The sequence below is a fragment of the Pinus tabuliformis genome, chromosome 2_1 (assembly GCF_031772625.1).
Source record: "Pinus tabuliformis cultivar Carrire ecotype Pingquan chromosome 2_1, CPIR1, whole genome shotgun sequence".
NCBI classification, from domain to species: domain Eukaryota; kingdom Viridiplantae; phylum Streptophyta; class Pinopsida; order Pinales; family Pinaceae; genus Pinus; species Pinus tabuliformis.
Genome location: NC_142299.1, coordinates 450128478 through 450156184, shown reverse-complemented (window position 1 = coordinate 450156184; position 27707 = coordinate 450128478). Strand labels below are relative to the sequence as shown.

At 38.1% G+C, this 27707-nt stretch overlaps 1 pseudogene across 1 annotated transcript; it reads left to right on the top strand.

Moving 5' to 3' along the window:
* LOC149200865 (ISWI chromatin-remodeling complex ATPase CHR11-like) lies at nucleotides 1-26406 on the top strand (annotated as a pseudogene). The gene is made up of 12 exons (XR_016253668.1): nucleotides 1-133; nucleotides 23143-23331; nucleotides 23691-23722; nucleotides 23833-23885; nucleotides 23916-24005; nucleotides 24093-24162; nucleotides 24454-24511; nucleotides 24612-24670; nucleotides 24764-24928; nucleotides 25238-25416; nucleotides 25832-26046; nucleotides 26284-26406. The product of XR_016253668.1 is annotated as an ISWI chromatin-remodeling complex ATPase CHR11-like (transcript).
* The last annotated feature ends 1301 nt before the right edge of the window (nucleotides 26407-27707 follow it).

Sequence of the window (27707 nt, the reverse complement as noted above, 5' to 3'; positions counted from 1 at the left end):
ATGGCGAATGAGAGGATGGAAAGCCTTGAAACAGCCTTGAAAGACGTAGTGTGGCAACTGAAGGAATTAAATGCAACACTCTCTAAGGGCAAGGCAGAGGCACGTGAGGAGGCATATATTGGCACTGAACACAGTGAGGGCGAGTCTAGCCAGTCTCTTCACCTCTTTGGCACCCACCAACAACCCCATTTGCCACCACCCAAGCTGGACATGTATAAATTTGATGGCTCCCACCCGGCCGCATGGATAGCACAAATGGAGCAATATTTCAATCTGAATTACATCTTGGATAATGCCACTCAGCTTAGTGTGGGTATCATGTACTTGGAGAATGAAAGATGGCAATGGGGGCAATGGCATCAATGTTGCTATGGAAGGACCTTGACTTGGGAGACATTCAGAAAAGCTCTTATGGATCGCTTTGACCATGAATCTGATTTTTTGGGTCGTCTCACTCAGCTCCGACAGACAGTAACAGTGGATGAATATATTATAGCCTTTGAAGCCTTAGCTTTCCGCACTGGACGTCTACAAGATGAGTTCTACACATAATGTTTTGTCAGTGGTCTTAAAGAAGCCATACAAGCCCACGTCTGACTGCACCACCCTAGCTCATGGATACAGGCTTGTAGGATAGCTCATGAAGTAGAAAGTTCGTTAGCGGCCCAGTCCAATCACCCACATTTCACTGCCAAGGGTCGCCCCCCATAGGCTCAGAGCACTACCCAAACACTCAAGGTTCAAAAGGTGTCCCCTGCAGAAATGGTGGAAAGAAGAAAGCAAGGATTATCTTACTACTGTGATGAAAAATACTTCCCCGGGCATAAATGCAAGGAGCCCAAATTCTTTCAAATAGATGCTACTCATCACAGTTCATTGGAGGAAGCCCCACCACTTGAGGAAACAGAGGAGGAAGAAGAGGATAATCAGTAGGACAATGTACCTGAAGAACCAATTATCTCGCTGCATGCTTTGGCAGGGATTTCTTCGCCTCAAACTCTCAAAATTAGAGGTTTTATTAAGCATCACCCAATAGTAGTCTTGATTGATAGTGGAAGTACACATAAATTTAGCCATCAAAGAGTCTCGGAAGCAATGCATTGTTTTGTACGAGCAGTTTCTAACTTCCAGGTCCAAATTGCTAATGGGGGAACAATGAAATGTGAAGGCCACTGTGAAAATGTCAAACTTCAAATGGGGGTTATCAGTTAAAGACCCACATGTTTGCCATACACATGGGAGGGTGCGACATTGTCCTAGGTGTTGAATGGCTTCGCACACTTGGCCCAATCACAATGTATTTCCAGGAGTTATATATGAGCTTTAAGCAGATAAACCACACACATACCCTCTGCGGACTCCAGGCGGGGGCTCCCTCTATCATCAGCTCACATCGGATGGAAAAATTGTTTAAAAAGGGGCACCATGGAGTTATATGTCAATTTAATACCATCCAGGCCTTCGAACCCAATTCTCTTCAGATTCATCCTGAGATGCAACAGATCTTAAATAACCATCTGCCAATCTTTGACAAGCCTCATGAACTTCCACCCTCGAGAGGGGAACATGATCATAGCATCACTTTGGTCCCAGGGGCCCAACCACCAAATGTGTGCCCATATAGATATCTGTTCACCCAAAAGAATAAAATAGAAAAAATAATCAAGGAACTTTTGGAAGAAGGCGTCATTCGTCCCAGCATTAGTCCTTATTCATCACTGGTGGTCATGGTGCTCAAGAAAGATGGGGAATGGCGTACGTGTCCAGACTTCAGGGCCCTTAATAAGTTGACAATCAAAGATAAATTTCCCATACCGGTTGTCGATGATTTGCTGGATAAACTAAATGGGGCTCAATTCTTCACTAAGCTTGATCTTCGCTCAGGTTACCACCAAATTTGCATGAAAGAAGTCGACATTCCAAAGACTACTTTCTGAACTCATGAAGGCCATTATGAGTTCTTGGTCATGCCATCCGGTCTTTGTAATGCCCCATCCACTTTTCAGAGCCTTATGAACCACCTTCTCAAACCATATCTCAGAAAATTTGTCCTTGTTTTCTTTGATGACATCCTCATCTACAGTAGCACTTGGGCCGCACATCTTCAGCATGTAGATCTGCTCTTGCAACTGCTCCGCAAGCATAAATTATTTCTCAATATGTCCAATTGTTCTTTTGGCATGGAAGAAGTTGAGTATTTGGGCCACATTATGGGGCGTGAAGGTGTCAGGGTGGACCATAAAAAGATCCACGCAATGCAGGATTGGCCTCAACCTAAGACCTTGAAGAGCCTAAGAGGATTTTTGGGTCTCATAGGCTACTATAGCAAATTTGTCCGTAATTATTGTCGCATTGCGAGGCCCCTCACTCAACTCCTCAAGAAAAATTCATTCCTCTGGAATGATGAATCACAACATGCCTTTACAGCTCTCAAAAATACCATGTGTTCCACTCCAGTCTTAGCACTACCCGACTTCACCAAATCTTTTGTTATTGAATGTGATGCTTCGGGTACGGGTATTGGGGCGGTCTTAATGCAGGAAGGTCGACCCTTGGATTTCACCAGCCAACAAGTAAGTGGGAAGAATCTGGGACAATCTACCTATGAGAAGGAGATGATGGCCATCTTACATGCAGTAGATACCTGGTGACCATACTTATTGGGGTGACATTTCCAAATCTGCACAGACCATCAAAGCCTTAAATATTTTTTGGAGCAACGCCTATCCTCACCACAACAAAATAAATGGCTCGCTAAAATGTTGGGATATGATTACGAGATAATTTACAAGAAAGGGCGCGAAAATATTGTAGCAGATGCATTATCCTGCCAATTTGAGGAGGAAAGTACCATGCTCGCAATTTCCCTTCCCATTCCAGAATGGATTGAAGAGGCTCGCAAAGAATGCTTTTCACATCCTTGGCTCTCCTAACTCATTACTCAATTGCAGGCGGATTCAAATTCCACAAAGGGCTACTCGTGGCAGGATGAGATTCTTCGCTACAAGGACAGAGTCGTAATATCACCAACATCCACCCTCAAAAGCCGCATTTTGGCAGAGTTGCACTCATCTCCCATTGCAGGACATTCAGGCTTTCAGAAGACGTATGCTCGCACTCGAAGATCATTTTTTTGGACAGGCATGAAAAAGGACATTCTTACTTTTGTAGCTGAATGCGATGTTTGTCAGTGCCACAAAGGAGAAACAGTCAAATCACTAGGCACATTGCAGCCATTGCCCATCCTGGCATCAATATAGATGGAGGTTTCTATGGATTTCATTACGAGTCTTCCAAAGTCAGGAAACAAGTCAGTCATCATGGTGGTTGTGGACAGAGTTTCTAAGTATGGTCATTTTTGCGCCCTACCCCACCCTTTTACACCGACTTTGGCCACTCAATCTTTCATGGATTAGATCTTCAAATTGCATGGCATGCCCACTTCCATTGTGTCTAATCGTGACCTGGTCTTCACCAGTAACTTTTGGCAGGAACTCTTCCGACTACAAGGTACCCAATTACAACTCAGTACTTCCTATCATCCACAAACTGATGGTCAAACTGAAGCAGTCAACAAATGTCTAGAATCCTACATTAGGTGTTTCACTTCAGAAAAGCAACATCTCTAGGTACAGTGGTTACCTCTAGCTGAATGGTGGTATAACACCAACTATCATGCCGCCACCAAAATGACTCCATATGAACTAGTTTATGGTCAACTCCCTCCTTCCCCTATTTCTTATCTCAAGGGGTGCTCGAAGGTACAAGCAGTGGATCAACTCCTATAGATTCGCACAACCATGCTGGCCCATCTTCGAGAGAATCTTCATCAAGCTCAAAACTGCATGAAGCAATAGGTAGATCAACATCGCTCAGAACGCCAATTTCAAGAAGGGGATCAGGTATTTTTGAGGCTGCAACCATATAAACAAACATCACTCAAAGATAAGGGTTGTCAGAAACTATCTCCAAAATTCTACGAACCGTATCAAGTACTTCAGCGTGTCGGAGAAGTTGCCTACAAGCTAGCTTTGCCACCCACTACAAAAATCCATCCATTTTTCCATGTCTCATGCCTCAAGAAAGTGATTGGGAACAACTGCAGAATTCAAACCAGTCTACCTGAACTAGATGAAGAAGGGTCAATTTGGTTCCAACCTGAACAGGTCCTGGACACACGAGAACGGCACCTGCGTGGTCGCATGATCAAGGATGTCCTTGTCAAGTGGAAAGACACCTCTCCGGAAGATGCAACCTGGGAACCAGCCATTATTCTTCAGTAGTTTCCACAGCTTCAGCCTTGAGGACAAGGCTATTCTTATGGGGGAGGGCATGTTAGGGTCCCACCCTAACCCCCTTATTTATTTAATAAGATCGATTCATAGTTATAGTTAAGTAAAGAGTCAATAAAGCCCATATTAATAATTGTAAGTGGTTAACCCGCATTTAATGACGGGACCACAGTTAGTTGCAAATGGGTCATGGTATTAGATAGATGGTATTAATAAGAACCATGGTATTGCCCTATGGTATTGCATGTATGAATCCTATATAAAGGATAGAGACTCCCTTCGAGGAGCATCGTATCTTCTTTTGTAATCGAGCTCAGATCTATTGGAGATTGCCCCCTCGAAGAGGCAAGTGAACATTGCTTTCTGAATAATAAAATACTTGTTGTTATTGCTCATTGTTCTATGTTTTGGGTATATTTCTTCGCATATTTGGTATTCTGGTATCATCTTGCAGGTTAAGAGCATAACATTTGGCATGATAGAATGAAATTCTCTTATTACTCCAATGGAACAAAACTTAAAGCTCACATCCATTGAAGGAAAAGAATTTGAGGATGCAACAAAGTATAGACAGCTTGTAGGAAGTCTCAACTACCTAACTACTACCAGACCAGACATTTCGTTTGCTATTGGAATCCTCTCCAAGTTTATGCAAAAGCCTTGTGAGGGACATTGGTCTATTGCAAAAAGAGTTCTAAGGTACTTGAAGGGAACTCAAGACTTTGGAATCAAGTATACACATGTGGATGACTTCAGCTTGATTGGATACTCTAATTCAGACTTTGATGGAGACAAAGAAACTGGGGTATCTACTTCAGGTTATGCTATAAGTCTTGGATCAGGAGCTGTCTCCTGGAGATCACGCAAACAATCAGTTCCAGCAGATTCCACAACAAAAGCAGAATATGTGGCAGCAACTGAGGCAACAAAAGAAATTGTGTGGCTCGAGAAAATTCTTGAAGATTTGTAGGTAAAACAAGTACAATTGACTCCACTCATGATTGACAATACCTCGGCAATAAAGTTGGCCAAGAAACCAAAGTTCCATGATCAAATGAAGCACATCAATACTAAATATCATCTGATTCGACATCATGTTGAGGCCAAAACAACCCATCTCTGCCATTGTTCCACTAATGAGAAAATTGCAGACATCTTCACCAAAGCGCTTGGAAGAGAAAAGCTTGAACAATTTAGAACGATGTTTGGACTCACCAACATCCCTTCAGATTAAGGGGGTGAATGTTGACACCTAATCATCTGGGTTGGGTGAATAAGTGTAACTGGTGTAAATAAATAATAAGAAATATGAATAGTCATTGGGAGATGAAGTGAACAGTCTCTCCCTCATGTATATAATAAAGACCAACCTGAATGAATATGAACGAATTATTTTTCATGAGTTACTTCCTAGTCTGACAGTATTTTAGGTTTACTTTTTATTAGTTTCTTGGTAAAACCAGTGATATTTATTTGGTCTGCAAAAAAGAGTGGGATGGGGCTTGCTCAATTTATTTTTTACTATTAATCAATAGTAATTATGTTTTTACTTCCACTTTTTAAAAATCTGTAAAGGAAGGTTTGCTTTCCATTTAGACTCAAATTTTGCTAAGCAAAAACAGATTGGCTTGAATGAGTTCCTAATGTTCTTTTTGTTTAGCCTTATCTTTATATTTTATTTTAAGGTATTTGTGGTAGAAAATTGGTTTTAATGTTAGGTGTTCTGATTTGACCTTTCACCTTCTCATGCTCTTTGAGTTGGCGAGCTACTAGATTGTGGAGTGCCCAAAGTGTAGGCCTACTGTGACAAGTTTCTTCCTCCTCAGAGTCGAAGGAGGGATGCCATTGTTGGATAGTGTTGTTGTTGCACTATTGTCAAAGGTGGTCGAGGGGTGTCCTCTTCCCCTTCCTTTGCTAGCACGGCGCCCCCTGCCTCTCTCTCGGCTCATGGTAGAGTAGCAAGAAGCAGTTGTTGGGTGTGGAGCATGATTGTTCAGAGGTCTTTGTTTCAGTCGAATGTATACCCCAAGAAGTTTGTACACCCATCCTGGTGGGGCCTTGTCCCCCCCACGGGTGTTTGGGGGGGCTGATCCCCCCCGGCTGGGGGGTCTGGGGGCCAGCGGGGGATTCGAGGGCAGCGCCCCCGCAGCTAAAAACATATGTAAAATTGCCTTGTAAAAGTATAGTAATATCTAGTCAATATGGGTCGTTCATTAGGCAGATGATCTGACAGTAGAACTTATGTTTAGTTTAGGGTTTTTTTGCACTAGAAGGCAACCCCTCTCTTCATATGAGGGCATTGTATTTAAGGTTGTGTAATAGATGTGTATTCTCTGAGCGAGAAACAAAGAGGTGAGATTGTGAGAGAAAACAAAGGATATTACAGCGGATCTACCGTAGGTTGTGTCTCTTCATTTTGCTGGATAATAGAAAAGAAGGACTAGCTATTCGGGGTGGATGTAGCCCAAACTGGGTGAACCACATATATCTGTGTCTCTCTGGTTTTATGTGTTTTCTGTGTTTATATTTCTGCAATATTCTATGTGTTCCATTTCTCTATAATATATAATTTTCTAACAACTGGTATCAAAGTCGAAGGTCTATTTGGCTGATAAACTCGTAGGAAAGAAGGGTTCTTCGTTCGAGTTGGAGCAATGGTGGAAGATGGTAAGTTTAGGGTCGAGAAATTTAACGGCCAAAATTTCTCACTGTGGAAGATGCAGATGGAATATTATCTATATCAGAAAGATCTGTACCTACCATTGGGCAGAAAAACAAAGATGTCAATGGGTATGACAAATGAAGAATGGAATCTTCTTGATAGAAAGGCACTCGGAACAGTACGGTTGTGCCTCGCAGTGTCGGTCGCCTTCAACATTTCGAAGGAAACAACAACAAAGGGTTTGATTAAGATGTTGGAGAAACTATATGAAAAACCCTCGGCCTCAAACAAGGTATTTCTTATGAAACAGTTATTTAATATGAAGATGTCAGAAGGTGGATCTATTGCAGACCATTTAAATGATTTTAATACTATTACAAGTTAGTTATGTTCTGTAGGGGTAAACTTTGATGATGACGTTAGAGCTCTGTTATTCTTGTGCTCATTGCTAGAAAGTTGGAATGGTTTAGTAATGACCATTACTAACTATGTTTCTGGATCTAGTACTTTAAAGTTTGATGATGTTGTTGGTGCTATCCTTAGCGAGGAAATACGACAGAAAAGCTCCGGTGAGACATTGGGTAATTCTTTGAGTGCAGAGTCTAGGGGAAGAAAAATGGAAAGAGGAAAGAGCTCAGGATATCGCAGTAAAACAATGAAAGGCAGATCCAAGTCCAGATCAGGGATAGTGTGCTGGAAACGCGGAAAGAAAGGACACCTAAAGAAAAACTGTAGATCTCGGAAAGGAAAATAAGGAGATGCACAGTAAGAAAACAATCATGAAGCAAATGTGACAGGTGAGGTGTTACAAGATGCTTTGATTCTTTCTTTTGAAAATATTACTCATTCTTGGGTGGCATATTCAGGGGCCTCATTCCATGCCACACCTGATAAGAAATACTTTCATGACTATGTTTAAGGAGATTTTTGACAAGTTCATTTGGGTGAGGATAAACCCTTTAAAATTGTTGTAATGGGTAAGGTTCTTGTAAAACAGCAGAATGGAAACCAATGGCTACTAAAGGAGGTAAGGCATGTTCTAGATCTAAAGAAAAATCTGATTTCAATAGGGCAGTTAGGCAGTGAAGGTTGTGTGACAACTTTCACAAATAAATCTTGGAAGGTCACCAAAGGAGCCCTGGTAATAGCAAAAGGTGAAAAGGTTGGTACATTGTATATATGCAATGGTATTTCTAAGTCTATTAATGCTTTAACTTCCAAAGGAGCAGATGCAGCATTATGACATCATAGGCTCGAACACATGAGTGAAAAGGGGATGAAGATTCTTCACTCATGGAATTTGTTGCTAGGTTTGAAGAATGTTTATTTGGACTTCTGTGAGAATTGCATTTATGGAAAGCATAAGAGAGTCAGATTTCTTAGAGTTGGGAAAGAAAAGAAGAGAGAAAAATTAGAGCTTGTGCATACAGATGTATGGGGACCTGCTCAGGTATCATCTCTTGGTGGCTCTCGTTATTATGTTACTTTTATTGATGATGCAACTAGAAAAACTTAGATTTATTGTATTAAGAATAAATTTGATGTATTTGATACTTTCAAGAAATGGAAAGCTTTGGTTGAGATTGAGACAGGAAAGAAATTGAAGTGTCTCAGATTAGATAATGGAGGTGAATATTGTAGCAAAGAGTTTGATAGGTATTGTTTAGAGCATGGAATTCGCAGAGAGAAGACAGTTCCAAGAACACCACAAGAAAATGGTGTGTTAGAAAGGATGAACAGAACAATCATGGAGCGTGTAAGGTGCATGAGATTGCATGCAGGATTTCCTTTACAATTTTGAGTAGATGTTGTAGATACTGCTATTTATCTAATAAACAGAGGGCTTTCAAGTTTCTTGGATGGTGGTGTTGCAGAGGAAGCATGGACAGGTAAAAAGGTAAACTACTCTTTTTTAAAGCCTTTGGGTTGTGAGGTCTTTGTCCATATTAATAAAGAAAATAGAACAAAGCTTGAGGCAAAATCGAAGAAATGTACCTTTATTGGATATGGTGTTAATGATTTTGGTTATTGCTTATATGATTATGAAAATCACAAAATCATTAGGAGCAGAGATGTAATATTCAATGAAAAGGTCTTGTCTAAGAACCAGTTGTAGGAAAAGAAATAGGAAAAAGAAAACAAGGAATACACAGTTCTTGATGAGATCACTGAAAAAGTAAAGGTGCCTGAAAATAATAATAATCAACAACCACCACAACAGCAACGGCACCCCAAACACCTAAAAGTGGTGTTAGAAGATCTACCAGGATAAGTATACCCCCTGAACGATACTCTCCTTCATTATATTATTTATTGTTGACTGGTTCTGGTGAACCTGAATGTTATGAAGAAGCAATGCAGGTTGAAAGCGGGAAGAAGTGGGAGGTAGCCATGGAAGAAGAGATGGACCCCTTAATGCATAACCAGACTTGGGACTTAGTCAGGTTGCCTGGAGGAAAAGCTACGTTGAAGAATAAATGGGTTTACAGGTTGAAGGAAGAAGATGGAGGAAAACAAAGGTACAAAGCTAGACTTGTGGTGAAGGGGTTTGCACAGAAGAAAGGTATTGATTTTGATGAAATACTTTCTCCTGTTGTTAAAATGACTTCAATCAGAACTATTTTAAGTCTAGTAGTAGTTGAAGATTTGCATCTTAAGCAGTTAGATGTAAAGACAGCCTTTCTCCATGGGGATTTGGAGGAAGAGATATATATGCAACAACCACAAGGATATGAGGTAAAAGGGAAGGAGAAACTAGTGTGCAGGTTGAAGAAGAGCTTGTATGGCTTAAAACAGGCTCCAAGGCAGTGGTATCTAAAATTTGACAAGTTTATGTCTAAGCAAGGTTATACTAGATGTCACTCTGATCATTGTGTTTATTTGAAAAAGCAAAATGATGGAAGCTATATTATATTGTTATTGTATGTAGATGACATTCTTGTTGCAGGGTCTAACATGCAGGAAATAAATGTGCTCAAAATAAAATTGGTAAATTCATTTGCAATGAAGGATTTGGGAGCTGCAAAACAAATCCTTGGTATGAGAATAATTAGAGATAGGAAAAATCGCAAATTAACATTGTCTCAAAATGAGTACATACAAAAGGTGTTGAAAAGATTTAATATGCACAATGCAAAACCAGTTAGTACACCTTTAGCTAGCCATTTCAAAATTAGTAAGGAAATGTGACCAAAGACCCAAGAAGACATGGATTATATGTCTAAAGTTCCATATGCATCAGCAGTTGGAAGCTTAATGTATGCAATGTTCTGCACAAGAACTGATATTGCACATGCAGTGGGATTTGTAAGTAGGTACATGAACAATCCAGGAAAGGAACATTGGATGGCAGTGAAATGGATTCTCAGATATTTGAAAGGTACCACAAATCAAGCATTATGCTTTGGTGGTTCAAACATTTCTCTATAGGGATATGTTGATGCAGGCATGGCAGGTGACAGAGATAACAAGAGGAGCACTACAAGATATGTATTTAGTGTAGGTGGAATAACTGTCAATTGGGTTTCAAAAATCCAAAGTGTTGTTGCACTTTCAACAATAGAAGCAGAGTATGTTGTTGTTACAGAGGCTAGTAAAGAAATGATTTGGTTAGAAAGGTTTATGGGTGAATTGGGTAAGGAGCATGACATGGGCACATTATACAGTGATAGCTAAAGTGCCATTCATCTTGCAAAGAACTCAGCATTTCATTCCAGGACTAAACACATACAGCTCAAGTACCATTTCATATGATCAGTGTTGGAAGATGGAGAGTTGAAGTTGGAAAAGATACACACTATCCAGAATCCTACAGATATGCTAACAAAAGTTGTAACCAGGGAGAAACTGAGAATATGCTCAGTTTAAATTGGTCTTCAAGGATGATGATGAAGATGAGAAACAACCAGGTCCAAAGAGGAGTCATTTTCCAACAAAGGAAGCAACGATGGAGTTGCTACAATCATTCTCCAAGTGGGAGATTGTTGGGTGTGGAGCATGATTGTTTAGAGGTCTTTGTTTCAGCCAGATGTATACCCGAGGAAGTTTGTACATCCCTCCACGCAAGGGGGTGCAGGGGGTACTTGTCCCCCTCGCGGGGATTCAGGGGGGCTGATCCCCCCCGGCTGGGGGATCTGGGGGCTAGCGAGAGTTTTGGGGGAAGCGCCCCCGAAGCTAAAAACAGATGTAAATTTGCCTTGGAAAAGTATAGTAATTTCTAGTCAATCTAGGTCATTCATTAGGCAAATGATTTGAAGGTAGAACTTATGTTTAGTTTAGGGTTTTTTTTCCCTAGAAGGCAACCCCTCTCTTTGTATGAGGGCATTGTATTTGACGCTGTGTAATATATGTGTATTCTTTGAGCGAGAAACATAGAGGTGAGACTGTGAGAGAAAACAGAGGATATTACAGCGGATCTGCTGTAGGTTGTGTCTCTTCATTTTGCTGGATAATAGAAAGGAAGGACTGGCTGTTCGGGGTGGACGTAGCCCAAACTGGGTGAACCACGTATATCTGTGTCTGTCTGGTTTTATTCATGTTTTGTGTTTATATTTCTGCAATATTTTATGTGTTCCATTGCTCTGTAATATATAATTTTATAACAGCAATGGATGGTGAATGAGGCTTAAAGGGTCCAGAGGTTGCAGAGGCGGGGTTGGCGAGCCAGATGGACCAGGCTCTGAGTAAGATGACAAAAGGAATGTAACGTAAAGTATCCATGGGGCAAGGAGTTACATGCTAGGAAGAGGCAAGTGAAGCAAAAGTTTGGGTATGCAAGAGTAAGCCTCGAGGAGTTAGGTTGCCAAATTTAATGCTCATTGAATCCACTTGTGGTGTGAGAAGAATAATAGATGCCAAGTTGAGGGTGCCATAATTCCTCATTGATGCAAGTGGCATAGGTCCTTGTGGGCACCCAGATTTGGGAAATATCATATATTAATTATTAATTATCAATATATTATATATATTTTTTTAGGAAAGAAATCAACCTCCCTCTCAAATCAAGGGCTAGAATGAGGTTGTTGGTACGAGGCTAGTCCATAGGTATACTCATTTGGGAGTTTGCAAGGCTTGGAGCCAATATACCAATATTCATTTGGCACACAACCATTGCAACAAGAATTATTAAGGCATTATAGCTCATCACGTTACCAACTGGGACTTGAACTTCGATGGGGAAGATAATAGCCATTTTTCCCAACTAACCAAGATAACCCCAATTGATAATTTATATATTATGAGCTTTTGATTTTAAAATTTTCCAAAATAAAACATAAAGTATAATTTTTTCAAGTTGAAAATGCCTTTATATTTCATATAAGGAATATGCATATTCTGGTCCTATTGAGACAAGTCATTTTAAACAAGGCTCGAAGTCATTACATCAAATATCATCATGCCACTTTTGGGAATTGAACCTCGGTGGGTAGGGATACTAATCATTCCTCCCAATTAATTGAGATAAACCCAATTGAAAAGACATAAAATATAATTATAATGTGTGTGTGTGTGTGTGTGTACATGTACTTTATGCTATGGGACATAATATTGGGTGGGAAATCAATATCCAAATCACAAGTAGGCCTTTTGAGAGAGGAGGAAGCATGAATTTGGTAAGCTGAGAGTTATGCTATCCAACATGTGGCCCATGACTTCTCCTTCTCATGCTCTTTGAGTTGGTGAGCTACAAGATTGTGGAGTGCCCAAAGTGTAGGACTACTGTGACAAGTTTCTTCCTCCTCAGAGTCGAAGGAGAGATGCCATTGTTGGATAGTGTTGTTGTTGCACTATTGTCAAAGGTGGTCGAGGGGTGTCCTCTTCCCCTTCCTTTGCTAGCACGACGCCCCCTGCCTCTCTCTTGGCTCATGGTAGAGTAGCAAGAAGCAGTTGTTGGGTGTGGAGCATGATTATTCAGAGGTCTTTGTTTCAGCCGAATGTATACCCCAAGAAGTTTGTACACCCCTCCCGGTGGGGCCTTGTCCCCCCCACGGGGATTTGGGGGGGCCGATCCCCCCCGGCTGGGGGGTCTGGGGGCTAGCGGGGGTTTCGAGGGCAGCGCCCCCGAAGCTAAAAACATATGTAAAATTGCCTTGTAAAAGTATAGTAATTTCTAGTCAATCTGGGTCATTCATTAGGCAGATGATCTGACAGTAGAAATTATGTTTAGTTTAGGGTTTTTTTGCCCTAGAAGGCAACCCCTCTCTTTGTATGAGGGCATTGTATTTAAGGTTGTGTAATAGATGTGTATTCTCTGAGCGAGAAACAAAGAGGTGAGATTGTGAGAGAAAACAGAGTATATTATAGCGGATCTACTGTAGGTCGTGTCTCTTCGTTTTGTTGGATAATGGAAAAGAAGGACTAGCTATTCGGGGTGGATGTAGCCCAAACTGGGTGAACCACATATATCTGTGTCTCTCTGGTTTTATGTGTTTTCTGTGTTTATATTTCTTCAATATTCTATGTGTTCCATTTCTCTGCAATATATAATTTTCTAACAACTAGTATCAAAGCCGAAGGTCTATTTGGCTGATAAACGGGTAGGAAAGAAGGGTTCTTCGTTCGAGTTGGAGCAATGGTGGAAGATGGTAAGTTTAGGGTTGAGAAATTTAAAAGGCCAAAATTTCTCACTGTGGAAGATGCAGATGGAATATTATCTATATCAGAAAGATCTGTACCTACCATTGGGTGGAAAAACAAAGATGCCAATGGGTATGACAAATGAAGAATGGAATCTTCTTGATAGAAAGGCACTCGGAACAGTACGGTTGTGCCTCGCAGTGTCAGTCGCCTTCAACATTTCGAAGGAAACAACAACAAAGGGTTTGATTAAGGTGTTGGAGAAACTATATGAAAAACCCTTGGCCTCAAACAAGGTATTTCTTATGATACAGTTATTTAATATGAATATGTCAGAAGGTGGATCTGTTGCAGACCATTTAAATTATTTTAATACTATTACAAGTTAGTTATGTTCTGTAGGGGTAAACTTTGATGATGAAGTTAGAGCTCTGTTATTCTTGTGCTCATTGCTATAAAGTTGGAATGGTTTAGTAATGGCCATTACTAACTATGTTTCTGGATCTAGTACTTTAAAGTTTGATGATGTTGTGGGTTCTATCCTTAGCGAGGAAATGCGACAGAAAAGCTCCGGTGAGACATCGGGTAATTCTTTGAGTGCAGAGTCTAGGGGAAGAAAAATGGAAAGAGGAAAGAGCTCAGGATATTGCAGTAAATCAATGAAAGGCAGATCCAAGTCCAGATCAGGGATAGTGTGCTGGAGATGCGGAAAGAAAGGATACCTAAAGAAAGACCGTAGATCTCGGAAAGGAAAATAAGGAGATGCACAGTAAGATAACAATCATGAAGCAAATGTGACAGGTGAGGTGTTACAAGATGCTTTGATTCTTTCTTTTGAAAATATTACTGATTCTTGGGTGGTATATTCAGGGGCCTCATTCCATGCCACACCTGATAAGAAATACTTTCATGACTATGTTCAAGGAGATTTTGGAAAAGTTCATTTGGGTGAGGATAAACCCTGTAAAATTGTTGGAATGGGTAAGGTTCTTGTAAAACAGTAGAATGGAAACCAATGGCTACTAAAGGAGGTAAGGTATGTTCTAGATCTAAAGAAAAATCTGATTTCAATAGGGCAGTTAGGCAGTGAAGGTTGTGTGACAACTTTCACAAATAAATCTTGGAAGGTCACCAAAGGAGCCCTGGTAATAGCAAAAGGTGAAAAGGTTGGTACATTGTATATATGCAATGGTATTTCTAACTCTATTAATGCTTTAACTTCCAAAGGAGCAGATGCAGCATTATGACATCATAGGCTGGGACACATGAGTGAAAAGGGGATGAAGATTCTTCACTCATGGAATTTGTTTCTGGGTTTGAAGAATGTTTATTTGTACTTCTGTGAGAATTGCATTTATGGAAAGCATAAGAGAGTCAGATTTCTTAGAGTTGGGAAAGAAAAGAAGAGCGAAAAATTAGAGCTTGTGCATACAGATGTATGGGGACCTGCTCAGGTATCATCTCTTGGTGGCTCTCGTTATTATGTTACTTTTATTGATGAAGCAACTAGAAAAACTTGGATTTATTGTATTAAGAATAAATTTGATGTATTTGATACTTTCAAGAAATGGAAAGCTTTGGTTGAGATTGAGACAGGAAAGAAATTGAAGTGTCTCAGATTAGATAATGGAGGTGAATATTGTAGCAAAGAGTTTGATAGGTATTGTTCAGAGCATGGAATTCGCAGAGAGAAGACAGTTCCAAGAACACCACAAGAAAATGGTGTGTCAGAAAGGATGAACAGAACAATCATGGAGCATGTAAGGTGCATGAGATTGCATGCAGGATTGCCTTTACAATTTTGGGTAGATGCTGTAGATACTGCTATTTATCTAATAAACAGAGGGCCTTCAAGTTCCTTGGATGGTGGTGTTCCAGAGGAAGCATGGACGGGTAAAAAGGTAAACTACTCTTTTTTCAAGCCTTTGGGTTGTGAGGTCTTTGTCCATATTAATAAAGAAAATAGAACAAAGCTTGAGGCAAAATCGAAGAAATGTACCTTTATTGGATATGGTGTTAATGATTTTGGTTATTACTTATATGATTATGAAAATCACAAAATCATTAGGAGCAGAGATGTAATATTCAATGAAAAGGTCTTGTCTAAGAACCAGTTGTAGGAAAAGAAATAGGAAAAAGAAAAGAAGGAATACACAATTCTTGATGAGATCACTGAAAAAGTAAAGGTGCCTAAAAATAATAATAATCAACAACCACCACAACAGCAACAGGCACCCCAAACACCTAAAAGTGGTGTTAGAAGATCTACCAGGATAAGTATACCCCCTGAACGATACTCTCCTTCATTATATTATTTATTGTTGACTGATTCTGGTGAACCTGAATGTTATGAAGAAGCAATGCAGGTTGAAAGCAGGAAGAAGTGGGAGGTAGCCATGGAAGAAGAGATGGACCCCTTAATGCATAACCAGACTTGGGACTTAGTCAGGTTGCCTCCAGGAAAAGCTACGTTGAAGAATAAATGGGTTTACAGGCTGAAGGAAGAAGATGGAGGAAAACAAAGGTACAAAGCTAGACTTGTGGTGAAGGGGTTTGCACAAAAGAAAGGTATTGATTTGGATGAAATATTTTCTCCTGTTGTTAAAATGACTTCAATCAAAACTATTTTAAGTCTAGTAGTAGTTGAAGATTTGCATCTTGAGCAGTTAGATGTAAAGATAGCCTTTCTCCATGGGGATTTGGAGGAAGAGATATATATTCAACAACCACAAGGATATGAGGTAAAAGGGAAGGAGAAACTAGTGTGCAGGTTGAAGAAGAGCTTGTATGGCTTAAAACAGGCTCCAAGGCAGTGGTATCTAAAATTTGACAAGTTTATGTCTAAGCAAGGTTATACTAGATGTCACTCTGATCATTGTGTTTATTTGAAAAAGCAAAATGATGGAAGCTATATTATATTATTATTGTATGTAGATGACATGCTTGTTGCAGGGTCTAATATGCAAGAAATAAATGTGCTCAAAATAAAATTGGTAAATTCATTTGCAATGAAGGATTTGGGAGCTGCAAAACAAATCCTTGGTATGAGAATAATTAGAGACAGGAAAAATCGCAAATTAACATTGTCTCAGAATGAGTACATACAAAAGGTGTTGAAAAGATGTAATATGCACAATGCAAAACCAGTTAGTACACCTTTAGCTAGCCATTTCAAACTTAGTAAGGAAATGTGACCAAAGACCCAAGAAGACATGGATTATATGTCTAAAGTTCCATATGCATCAGCAGTTGGAAGCTTAATGTATGCAATGGTCTGCACAAGAACTGATATTGCACATGCAGTGGGATTTGTAAGCAGGTACATGAACAATCCAGGAAAGGAACATTGGATGGCAGTGAAATGGATTCTCAGATATTTGAAAGGTACCACAAATCAAGCATTATGCTTTGGTGGTTCAAACATTTCTCTACAGGGATATGTTGATGCAGGCATGGCAGGTGACAGAGATAACAGGAGGAGCACTACAAGATATGTATTTAGTGTAGGTGGAACAACTGTCAGTTGGGTTTCAAAAATCCAAAGTGTTGTTGCACTTTCAACAATAGAAGCAGAGTATGTTGTTGTTACAGAGGCTAGTAAAGAAATGATTTGGTTACAAAGGTTTATGGGTGAATTAGGTAAGGAGCATGACATGGGCACGTTATACAGTGATAGCTAAAGTGCCATTCATCTTGCAAAGAACTCATCATTTCATTCCAGGACTAAACACATACAACTCAAGTACCATTTCATATGATCAGTGTTGGAAGATGGAGAGTTGAAGTTGGAAAAGATACACACTAGCCAGAATCCTACAGATATGCTAACAAAATTTGTAACCAGGGAGAAACTGAGAATATGCTCAGTTTAAATTGGTCTTCAAGGATGACGATGAAGATGAGAAACAACCAGGTCCAAAGAGGAGTCATTTTCCAACAAAGGAAGCAACGATGGAGTTGCTACAATCATTCTCCAAGTGGGAGATTGTTGGGTGTGGAGCATGATTGTTTAGAGATCTTTGTTTCAGCCAGATGTATACCCGAGTAAGTTTGTACACCCCTCCACGCAAGGGGGTGCAGGGGGGACTTGTCCCCCTCGCGGGGGTTCAGGGGGGCCGATCCCCCCCGGCTGGGGGGTCTGGAGGCTAGTGAGAGTTTTGGGGGCAGCGCCCCCGAAGCTAAAAACAGATGTAAAATTGCCTTGGAAAAGTATAGTAATTTCTAGTCAATCTAGGTCATTCATTAGGCAAATGATTTGAAGGTAGAACTTATGTTTAGTTTAGGGTTTTTTTCCTCTAGAAGGCAACCCCTCTCTTTGTATGAGGGCATTGTATTTGAGGCTGTGTAATATATGTGTATTCTCTGAGCGAGAAACATAGAGGTGAGACTATGAGAGAAAACAGAGGATATTACAGCGGATCTACTGTAGGTTGTGTCTCTTCATTTTGGTGGATAATAGAAAGGAAGGACTGGATGTTCGGGGTGGACATAGCCCAAACTGGGTGAACCACGTATATATGTGTCTGTCTGGTTTTATTCATTTTTTGTGTTTATATTTCTGCAATATTCTATGTGTTCCATTGCTCTGTAATATATAATTTTATAACAGCAATGGATGGTGAATGAGGCTTAAAGGGTCCAGAGGTTGCAGAGGCGGGGTTGGCAAGCCAGATGGACCAGGCTCTGAGCAAGATGACAAAAGGAATGTAGCATAAAGTATCCATGGGGCAAGGAGTTATATGCTAGGAAGAGGCAAGTGAAGCAAACGTTTGGGTATGCAAGAGTAAGCCTCGAGGAGTTAGGTTGCCAAATTTAATGCTCATTGAATCCACTTGTGTTGTGAGAAGAATAATAGATGCCAAGTTGAGGGTGCCATAATTCCTCGTTGATGCAAGTGGCATAGGTCCTTGTGGGCACCCAGATTTGGGAAATATCATATATTAATTATTAATTATCAATATATTATATTTTTTTTTTAGGAAAGAAATCAACCTCCCTCTCAACTCAAGGGCTAGAATGAGGCTATTGGTACGAGGCTAGTCCATAGGTATACTCATTTGGGAGTTTGCAAGGCTTGGAGCCAATATATCAATACTCATTTGGCACACAGCCATTGCAGCAAGAATTATTAAGGCATTATAGCTCATCACGTTACCAACTGGGACTTGAACTTCGGTGGGGAAGATAATAGCCATTTTTCCCAACTAACCAAAATAACCCCAATTGATAATTTATATATTATGAGCTTTTGATTTTAAAATTTTCCAAAATAAAACATAAAGTATAATTTTTTCAAGTGGAAAATGCCTTTATATTTCATATAAGGAATATGCATATTCTGATCCTATTGAGACAAGTCATTTTAAACAAGGCTCGAAGTCATTACATCAAATATCATCATGCCACTTTTGGGAATTGAACCTCGGTGGGTAGGGATACTAATCATTCCTCCCAATTAATTGAGATAAACCCAATTGAAAAGACATAAAATATAATTATAATGTGTGTGTGTACATGTATAATTATAATGTTGCCCATGTACTTTACACTGTCATTTCCCTCAACCTTGTACATATTCGTCATGTCATTGTGTTATTATAATGGGTGAATAGGGTTTGGATTTAGAAGTTGCAAAAACACCGACATTAAATTTGACCCAAATCAAGTTGCCAAAATACAAAAAACTCAAATCAAGCAATGAATTGGGTGATTTGCATATGATGGGTTTGTGGTTGTTGGATTTTCTTCAAAAAACCCAAGTGATATGTAGTCAAGTTGGGTGATTTCTAGCATGTGGGATGCATTTCTCAGACTTCTAGAATCATATCCTTGGTAGATCCTACATAGATCAGATGGATTTGTATCTAAATTTGGTTCACATTTGTGGATTTGTGTTTCATTCACTTGGCCCATGTGGATATGGTAACATAGATTTCAACACTATATGAAGCAAAATAATGGAACTTTGTTCTTATACATCTTGGGGATTTTAGGATTCTAGCATTATAAACTCTTATGTATGATTGCTTTGTGATGATTGGGATATAAGAGCTATGTAGCACTTGGTTGGATTAGCCCTTAGAGATTCTAGCTTCTAGAGGTAATGGAAATAGATATGGATCCACCATGTTTTCGAAAAGTCTAGATTTGGATATAGTGGGGAAATGACATGTACAAAAAATACAATATATATATATATATATATATATATATATATATATATATATATAATTTTTTTTAAAACATATTCAAAGTTAAAAATCAAAACCATCGTGAATCACAATATTAGAACTGAAATTATTATATAGTTCATAAATTTGAAGATTGAAATCATGATGCATCATTGTTTATACAAAAATGATAATTGTAAGTATAAAATTGAGTGTCTCATCAATGATCATTCTAGTGATATGATGATGTAGAATAGGTCGAACTATATGTCCAAAAATGGGTCTACATGCTCATCATTTGAATATTTCAATTCCTCATCACGATGAACTCGTCATCTTCCTTAAGATTTGCCTTTAAAATCTAGAAATTCCCATCTAGTTATTTTGGTAAATGAACATTATACATTGTTTGAACTTGCTATAGTGCATGTATCATATTGTTCTAAGAGGACTTTTCACCTATAGTTGGATGGGATTTGATCTAATTAAATTATTAATGACACGACCATCCCTCGTACACTATATATTATTATCTATGTATTGTCTCAAAGCATTCATGTTAGCATTATCAAAAATTGAAAATTGAAAATTTCTTATGTTAGACATTTTAACATTATTGTGTGCTATACAACCTATAGGTAATTAATAACTTATACAACTATCCAGGAGCAAATATCCTTTAAAAAGTAAAAATAAACCAAAATGTTATTTGTTTGGGATTTGGCATGTGAGAGCTAGGTGTTACAGGATTTGTTTTAATAGCATGGGATTTTTTTGGGTTTGAAGGATCTGTTTACAGGTTAGAGCCTATGTGGATCTATATTCATATCTGTATTTGAGATGTGGATTTACGCATCCAACTCAAGACCTGGTGGATTTAGTAACACATTATTATCTACAGCACCTTTGTCTTTGCCATTGTGGGTCTCTTGTGGATTATTTTGATGATTTGTTGAGATTGTTTAGAGCCTTAATGTTCATTTATTTTGTTTTAGATAAGTTTTGCACCTGATTCTAGTATGCTACATTCACCCTTACATGTTTTGTACACAATCGAACTTAGTAGATTTGGTTTCTATTGGTTTAGATTTACATTGATTTACATAAATTGTGAAAGTTCAAATAACTTATATAGTTTATGGTTGGTTTTTTTTTTTTTTTTTTTTCCTTCTGTTGCAGTTAATTGGTTCTTGGTTTTTCATTTTTGGTTTGGGTGTGGTTCTTGTTTTGATAAATCCGATTTAAATTTAACTATTGGTTGGTCATAAATGCCAAAAAAATTTATTGCATTTTGAACATTGCATATATTGAAATGGAATGCACAAAATGTGTCTTCAAGTATATAGGCTTGTCAACTAGTTGAATATCTTGAACATTAACTTTTCCTCTTTTAATGTTAGATTGCCTTATGTGTGGTGCAATACTTCATATATTTAACTAGAATAAGGAACATAATATATGTGTGTTACATGGGGATTTGTCGTTAGGAATTGGTGGCTTAAGATTTATTTGTTGGATCCCTAATGCCTCAGGGATTTTGAATGGGTTAGTGTTATACCCTATCACCTTTGAATCACAATGGATTGGTTTGGTGATATCCTTGAACCACCCCTTGTCTAATGGGAATGTCTTGAGGGATGTTCCTTGTCATAAGAATGCCCCCTTTTGATTCTCTTTCAACTTTAAAGAATAATTAGATTTGAGTCAAATGTTAGAAATAGGAAGTGGTGGTTCTTGGAACATTTTGAGTGTCTTTAAAGAGGGAGTTATGTAAAATATCAACTTTGCAGAAAGAGGATGAATTTCATATGTTGCACATGTAGATTTTAGAAATTTAAAGAATGCTTACACACAGTAAGGTAACTTTATAATTTGATTTTAGTGTATATAGAAGTAAACTAGCTCTAGGAAAAACGAGCTTTCTCTTAAAAATAAGGCTACCATATGTCCCAAAAGTGTATAAATATGTAATTATAAATATGTAATTGAATGGAGCTGTTAACATGATGTTGCAATTGCAATGTTTCATTATGTACATTGAAATTGGACGTTGATGAACAAGAGGGATAAACAAAGTTTTGTGTGATTAAACAAGAGTTTTAGATGATGGATTCCACCCATTATTGAGAGGTAAGGCCTTCCCGTAAAGAAGGTTACCATAAGTTCAATTGCAAAGATGTATAAGCATGTAATTGCATGGAGCTGTTAACATAATTATGCAATTGCAAGATTTCATCACTGAAATTGCCATTGCACGTTGATGAACAAAATGGTAAACAAGGTTTTATGAAATTGAACAAGAGTTCTACACATGGATTGTACTTTTCATTTAGTGGTAGGACAATTGAACTTGCCATTGCACATGGTGAAATTGCAAATGCATGTTGATGAATAAAATGGGTAAGCAACGTTTTACGCAATTGATAAGAGTTATACACAATGGATTCTACTTGTCATTTAGAGGTAGGGCAATTTTAACCTGCGATTGCACATGGTTTCTTATTCACTTAATCCTAAATTGTATGTGGATAGGTTAAGGGATAGTGTCTCCTATTGATGATTGGGAGGTGGAGGTGTTCACAATGACAATTGCATAAATGTTCACAAGTGGTGAGGGTAGAATACTTTGCTATTGAATCTTTTAATTTGTGGAATTGGTTTAGTGTTATTGGAATTTGACTGGAATTGAGGAGTCATCTTACCATGGGAAATGCCCCAAAAAAGTTCCCTAAGCTGTTGATACTACTTCATACAATTTTGGAGCGTTTCTTACTCACTTTGAGTCTCTTTAGAGCAAGTAAACATTGCACACAACTTGTGAAAATCTTAGGAGCAGTACCCAAGGATTTTCCATTCTTCTTAAGGTCTTCATCAAATAAAGTTTATTTATTGAACATCAATATTTTTCTATATTCAATAGTTGACTCCTTTACAACTTGATTATATCTTTATCCTTAGAGCCTCATTTTTTTCATATATATCAACTATTTTTTCATGAAACTAGTCCATGTCCTCAAGTCTAGAATTTCTTCAATGAATTTAAATTTTGAATAAAAAAATTCTTCTTTAACGAGCAAAATTTATATAAATCAATTGCATTAAATGAATGTAAAATAATGGATGAGATGATAATGAAATTGTGGCTAATTTCAATAAACCCTACCATTAATTTTGAATGGGATGCCCTCTTGGTTAGTTATAATCATAATTTCTTCTTTCTTCCATTTATGCACCCTGCTCGATGCAGGGAACTACTTAAAAATATGGATGACATTTTATTTTTTAAAATAGATCAATGCGAGTACATTTGACTATACTTGCTGATGTAGTGCTAAATAGTGTCACGATTTTATTATGTTACCTATTGATAAGATATTTTAATGTCTTAGTTCTACGTTCTGACAGCGCGGACTAACAAAGATTGTTTTTCTACTTGTTACAGCTGTAAACAAGGATGAGTTGTTGCAGATGGTGAGGTTTGGTGCAGAAATGGTATTTAGCTCCAAAGATAGCACCATAACTGATGAAGATATTGATCGACTTATTGCGAAAGGCGAGGAGGCTACAGCAGAGCTGGATGCAAAGATGAAGAAGTTCACAGAAGATGCAATCAAGTTCAAGATGGACGACAGTATGAGACTTCTCTTTTAGCTGAAGTGGTTTAGAGCTGTGAATAGCAAGCATGAGGTCTTGGGGTGAAGTCCCGGGCTGGTTGCCTCTGCCTATTTAGGCCTCAGTTGATGTCCTTACTGGCTCAGCATACTCTATGTGGCCCACTTTACTTTTCGTACTGTCCTTGGAACGAGGGGAAGTACCTTGGGTTTCTTCGGAATGCATTTTCCAAAGAAAAAAATACTTAAATTATGAGAAACCTTGTAGGAAAGGTTTTCTATGATGGTTAAGTAAATGCATTAAAGTGAGCCATTTGTTTTATGAAGAAATTCTCTTTGTATATCAGTTTAATAATTTAACTGAATATTTTTGTTGCAGATGCTGAGCTTTATGATTTTGACAATGAAAAGGTGTGAGAGATTTTTTTTTTTTTTTTTTAATTATGCTTTGCTTTTGAGAAGTATGCCACTCAAACGCTGGTACTAATTTGTGCATACTGATTTTTATATGGAATAAAAAGGACGAAAAGTTTGACTTTTCGAGAGTGGTCGCTGATAACTGGATTTTTATGAAGTTATTAATGCTTTTCTGATTGGTTTGCAGCTACTCTGAGTCAGATTATTTCAAACAAGCAATGCGACAGGGCGGGCCAGCAAAACCAAGAGAGCCTCGCATTCCTCGCATGCCTCAATTGTACGGATGCTGATTTTCCTTATACTTATTGTATATGATAACATGATCGTTGACATTTTTGTTTGAACCTTTAAATTTGTTTTCCAGGCATGATTTTCAATTTTTCAATGTTCAACGTTTAACGGAGCTATATGAGAAGGAAGTTCGCTATCTAATGGTTGGTTCTGTTTTGAAATACATGGGCATGTTTAATTTGGGGAGCTGGTTGATAGCTATAATGTATAACATTTTGCTATGGTTTTAATCGTTTATTGTTTGGATTAGATGTTTATTTTTGCAATATTGTTTCCTCTATCGGCATGCATTTTTGTTAAACTGTAAATAGAGGTTGTTTGTATTGTTTCATCATTATGGTAGTATATTCATTTATGCCTTACAATGGTTATTCTTATTGTTAATGCTACTGAAAACTGCTTCCTGCTGTTATTCCTTGCCTTGGTATTTATAGCAAACACACCAAAGAAATCAAGCAAAAGATACTCTTGGGGAAGGAGATGACACGGAAGGTATGCTTTGTAGTCATTTTGTTAGTTTCATTCTCTGGACTGACTTTTGTTCCATGTTGTAAACCTTGTTAAGGCTTTTATATTACTACTGCAATCACAGATGTTGGAGAACCGCTTACAGTTGATGAACAAGAAGAGAAAGAGCAGCTATTGGAAGAGGTGACTGTATATGGAAGCATTTTATTGCCTTCATATGAGAAAGAAGAGCTGCTATTCAAAGCATGTGAAACTGACATTTGTATACTTTTATAGGGTTTTTCCAATTGGACTCGTAGAGATTTCAATACTTTTGTGCGTGCCAGTGAAAAATATGGGCGGATTGATATTAAAACATTGCTGCTGAAATGGAAGGCAAAACTGAGGAGGAAGTTGAGAGATATGCGAATGTTTTCAAAGAACGATACAAGGAGTTAAATGGTAATGTTTTGATTTGAATTAATACTCGGTTCTTTAGTATCTTTCAAGTGGCTTTTTATCACTGCAAGAGAGTAGATCTCTCTTTTATGGTTTTTTGTTCTGCAATTTCCTGGCTTGTTAGTTTGGGATCTGGAGTTGAGATGTGAATTTCTTTGAGTAGTTGAATGCTATGGATTCATTATTTTCTTGTAATTTAGGTGGAATGCTATAAACTGTCGAGCTAATCTTGAAAACCTATTTATACAGAAAAACATGCCTTACCTATTTTCAAGAAGTTTGCTGAAATTGAGTACAACTTTTTCTCTGCAGATTATGATAGGATAGTCAAAAACATAGAAAGGGGAGAGGCTCGCATATCTCGCGAGGATGAGATAATGAAAGCAATTGGGAAGAAGTTGGATCGCTATAAAAATCCTTGGCTGGAACTTAAGATCCAATATGGTCAGAATAAAGGAAAGTTATATAATGAAGAATGTGATCGTTTTATGGTAACCATCTCCTATAAACTTATGTTTATAATATTTTAGGTTTAGTTTTTATTAGTTTCTTGTGATTGTTTTATGGTAACGATCTCCTATAAACTTATGTTTATTGTATTTTAGGTTTACTTTTTATTAGTTTCTCGGTAAAACCAGTGATATTAATTTGGTCTGCAAAAAGACTGGGATGGGGCTTTGCTCAATTTATTTTTTACTATTAATCAATAGTAATTATGTTTTTACTTACTCTTTTTAAAAATCTGTAGAGGAAGATTTGCTTTCCATTTAGACTCAAATTTCACTAAGCAGAAACAGATTGGCTTGAATGAGTTCCTAGTGTTCTTTTTGTTTAGTCTTATTTTAAGGTATTTGTTGTAGAAAATTGGTTTTAATGTTAGGTGTTCTGATTTGACTCCTCTTGAAGTTGTGCATGGTCCACAAACTTGGCTATGGAAATTGGGATGAGTTGAAGGCTGCTTTTCGCATGTCACCCCTTTTAGGTTTGATTGGTTTGTCAAGTCTCGTACTTCAAATGAGCTCGCAAGGCGTTGTGATACTCTAATTCGATTAGTTGAGCGAGAAAATCAGGAGGTGGATGAAAGGGAACGGCAGGCTCGTAAAGAAAAGAAGCTTGCTAAGGTACTCTAGTTTTTATGAGCAATGTCTCATAATGACTGGTTTATTAGGATTTAATATTTATTCTACATTAAAAACAATGGCGTTTTTTAATAAGTTTTTTTTTTTTTTGGGAGTGAATTTGAATGCCATTACCTTTGTTTTTGTAATTTTTTTCATACAGGGGAATTGTTTTAAAGTTAAGTTTGGTATGGCTCCTGCAAAAAGGGGAATTAATAATGAATGACTGTTGAACTGCAGGGTATGGCTCCTGCAAAAAGGCCTGTACCCAAATCTCTTGTCATGGACTCTCCGCCTAGTACCGGTGGTATGTCAGCTAAGAAGAGGAAACAATCAAGCATGGATGAATTTTTGAACTCTTAAGTATATTTCAGCATACATTTCCATATTGCTTTTCTTAATATTTTTCTGCTGGCTACAAGGTTTGAGTGTAATTTTGCTGGGACATATTTTGTTTATTAAGGCAGGGGAAGAAGAGGAGGTGATGCCAGAAGTTTTGAGGCGGTCATTGTCTACGAGTCAATAGCTATTGACAATCCTTCCAGGCTAAATTATTGTAATATTATCATGTTAATCATTTTTTCAGCCCACTAAGATGGTGCTTACTGCCAGAGGGGAGTTGCCAGATCAGAATTAGTTTTACCTTGAGTAGGCACGTTAGGCCCTTTTGGACAATGGAAAGCATATGTGGTCTTTTCATAGGGGTATCAAATGTTTGGTTATAGGATCAAGTTCGTCGGTGCTCAATGAGATTTGCACTTGATCACGACGATGGTTTGTCGGAATTTTTATTGGTATAAAAGTTTCGATTTTGTTAATACTCGTTTAAAATTTTAAAATTTGAAGAATCTTGTGTTGCGATTATCTTCTTGTGAATTAGTCCTAAAACCATAAAATCGCCGGTTTATTAATGTTGTTGAATGGACATCATTTTTATGGAAGTGACTAATAAAGTCAGAACCATAAATCTCTAGTACGTTGCCTTTGTTAGATTTTCTTATTTTAATTCAAGAGTGCCTTTTGCTAATGCCTTTGAAAATATGCAGAGTGTTGAATTTTCTGTTTTACTTGTAGAGTTTCTTTGCTGATGTGATATTGATGGCTGTTTGAGATTTTGTAACTTGCAAGTTGCCAGATTAAATTCTGAAACTGGATGCATCACGGAACACCTATTAGAGAGAAGCTGTGGAACGGCTAAACATAATAACCCGCATCGATAGATGAAAGTTATGAAGATAATTGCAGCATAATATGACTGCATGATACTGTATGGTATGGCATTTCACAATTTGTTTTGGAATTGACCGCCCTTTGGCCAGGAGTCCACTTTTTTGAATGTCGTTTTTATGCCGTCAAAATCCAGGACTTGCATTCACCCTAGTTTTTGTCAATATTAGGAATTGCAGTTTACCCCAGTTAGAGGTTGCCTACATTTCCATGTAAAATCAAGCAAAAGTGGTTTTGGATTGATCTTTGGCAATAAAAATGTTATTATATTCAACTAATTGAAACTTATTCGAGAAAATTGAACTTGTGAAAGTATGGTGGGTGATAAATTTTTCCTGGAGTTAACATTGATCCACGTATTAGCAATACATTGAAAAATTAGTCCATCATTCAACAGCAACGCGCCAACTATTGTTAAAATATCCAATCACGAGTGT